The 3,195-nt window shown below is 37.2% G+C and overlaps 1 pseudogene; it reads right to left on the bottom strand.

The window, feature by feature from the left end:
• Positions 1-2,693: 2,693 nt before the first annotated feature.
• Positions 2,694-2,991, bottom strand: LOC122736333 (annotated as a pseudogene).
• Between the last annotated feature and the right edge of the window lie 204 nt (positions 2,992-3,195).

Genomic DNA, 3,195 nt, shown 5'->3' on the forward strand with positions numbered 1-3,195 from the left:
CTTTGGAGGTGGCTAGCATGTTTCATCATTAGTCCTTTGGAATTGTTTTGGATCCTTGTATTGCTGAGAATAGTTAAGTTCTTCATCAAACAATATTGCTGTCACTGTTCACAATGTTCTCCTGGTTCTGCTCATTTCACTATATATCAGTTCATGTAAGTCTTTCCAGGTTTTTTCTGAAATCATCCTGCTTGTCATTTCTTATATCACAATAATATTCCATCACCATTATATACCACAGCTTGTTTGGCCATTCCTCAGTTGATGAGCATTCCTTTGATTTCCAATTCTTAGCCACCACAAAAAGAACTGCTATGAATATTTTTGTATAAATAGGTCTTTTTCTCTTTTTGGGGATGTCTTGGGGATAGAAACCTAGCGGTGGTATTTCTGGATCAAAGGGTATGCGCAGTTTGATAGCCCTTTGGGCATAATTCCAAATTGCTCTCCAGAATGGTTGGATCAGTTCACAGCTCCACCAACAATGCAATAGTGTTCCAATTATTTTCTTTTTTTGTCATATTAGTCAATCTGATAAGTGTGAGGTGGTACCTCAGAGTTGTTTTAATTTGCCTTTATCTGATCAATAGTAATTTAGAATATTTTTTCATATGACTATAGATAGCTTTGATTTCTTTGTCTGAAAACTGCCTGTTCATATCCTTTGACCATTTATCAATTGGGAAATGACTTGTCTTTTTATAAATTTGACTCAGTTCTCTATATATTTGAGAAACAAGGCTTTTATCCTAGATAGTTGTTGAAAAAAATCTTTCAAAGTTTTCTGCTTTCCTTATATTTTTTGTAACATTGGTTTTGTTTGTGCAAAAGCTTTTAAATTTTATATAATCAAAATTATCTATCTTACATTTTGTAATACTCTCTACATCTTCTTTGGTCCTAAATTCTTCTCCAGTCCATAAAACTGACAGATAAACTATTCTATACTCTCTTAGTTTGCTTATGATGTTACCCTTTATGTGTAAATCATGTAACCATTTTTACCTTATTTTAGTATATGGTGTGAGATGTTGGTCTATACTTTTGCTCTTCCTTTGAAATATATTACACTGCATTGCTTCTCTCTAATAACTGGAAGAGCAGAATTTCAAACCCAGATCTTTTGAGTATAAATTAAGTACCATTCTGATTGTATTTTGTTGTAATTCTTGTCTAGTTTATACAACTAAAAAGTGAAGTATTTGTTTGACCCTCTGTGTTTTAGTGTCCATATTAATTATGGCAATTTTGTTATGAATAAAGATAAATTAGGAATGGATTTAGAATGTTAGTCTTGTCTATGGTCATTGATTTTGCCTTAAGCTTAGTTTTAAGGTTAAACTTTTTGCTTTAGCAGTAACTAACTTTAGATAGATTTGTGAAAGCACTAAGACAGGTATGAGCCTAGAGGACCATTGTTCAATTATGTGATGGGAGGGGGCGTAAGCTCTAGGACCATCTAATATGAGATGTCTGGGTCCTCACAAAAGACTATTGATTATGGGAATGCCTATGGACTGGTATAATTTTCAGGGGCTGCAAATTTTTTAACTAGAAGAGAAAATAAAGTGTGTCCTCTTGTGTTACTCTCTCAAGGTTAATTCCTTGTTAAATAAATTAACATGCATAAAGTCTTATCTCTTTGTCAAGGCAGGTGCTGTTGTCCTGCTTTGACAATAACATTAATAAAAAATTTATTGTTGTTGTTCAGTCATATCAGTTGTGTCTGACTCTTTGTGACCACATTTGGTATTTTCTTGGCAAAGATACTGGGGTGGTTTGCCATTTACTTCTCCAGTTCATTTTACACATGAGGAAACTGAGGCAAACAGGGTTAACTGATTTATCCAAGGTCACACAGCTAGTGTTTGAGGTCAGATCTGAATTCAGGTCTTCCTGATTCCAGGCCCAGGGCTCTATACACTGTACCTTTGTGAATAATTATTGAACAGTTAATGAAACAAATACCTGTGATATACGCTTGGATTTGACCTTTAAAAGGGACAGTATACACAAAGACACAGAACTAGAATTGAGATAGTTGGAGGAAAGTTAATTGGACAAATACAGATTCTAGTTTCCCTCTGGGGAACCATGTGGCTCCAAGCTAGGAGAAAACCACAGGACCCCTGAGATAGCAGCTGATACTGAAAACAGGGAAGGGATGAGGAAGTTCTGGGCCAAGTCAATTACATTCCATTCAGCTTTTGGACAGCTCAGTTACAATTGTTTTCCTGACTTCAAGCTTAAAGTGTTCTCTTTGCAAGTTTTGTCCCTTGCTTCTGGGTCTGCTCTCTGGGGCCAAACAGAGAAAATCAATTCCTCTATCATGTCACAGCCCTTCAGATATTTGAAGACAGTTATCCAGTCATGCACAAGTCTTCTCTCCAGGCTTGATATTTCCAGTGACTTCAACCAGTCCTCTTACCAGGTGGACTCAATATACTTCACCACCTTGGTCACTTTCTCTGGGATGCTCTCCAGCTTATCTGCGGTCCTTAAATTGTGGCCTCCAGACAGTACTCCTCAACTCTTCAGGAGGCTTGAGCCAGAAAAACCTTTGCTTGGATGAGTCATGCCCCAGGGACTCCTTTGTTGTTCTGCCACTACCCCTGCTTTTTTTTCTTAAACCACAGTGATTTTTTTTATTCCATAAATTAACCCATTTATTGTTGGACTATGGGCTACAGATATTTGATGGGGAGAAGATTTTACTGGTCTTTCAATTCCTTCAGTCTTCTGATGGCAGATTTGACTGTAACTGCAGAGGTGGTATTGTAGATCCATGCACCACCAGCTACTGTTTTCATACAGGATCCACAATGCCATATACCCACAGCCCTGTCTCTTCATTTTGGTCTTGCCACAGAAGGATCAGGTATACTTGGCATGCTGGCTAATTTCAATTTTCTTCACCATTTTTCTGAGGGATGCACCATAATGTGTTCTATATTTACCAACAATTGTGACCTTCTTGGTGCGTTTAGCCATGTTGCCAGTCGTGGGCCCAGAACTTAACCCCTCTGCTTTCTTTTAAAACAAACTTTAAAAACATTTTTTTTGGTTAAAAGAAAGTTTCTGGTTCATTCATTCACCATCTTTATAAAGCATAGGTCCTATGATCATATCTATTTCTCTGTGTTTTCATTCGTCTGTCCCTCTGCCTCCCTCCCTCTCACTCCTTGTTCCTTTCTG

Source organism: Dromiciops gliroides, chromosome 1 (genome assembly GCF_019393635.1).
Source record: "Dromiciops gliroides isolate mDroGli1 chromosome 1, mDroGli1.pri, whole genome shotgun sequence".
Classification (NCBI taxonomy): Eukaryota; Metazoa; Chordata; class Mammalia; order Microbiotheria; family Microbiotheriidae; genus Dromiciops; species Dromiciops gliroides.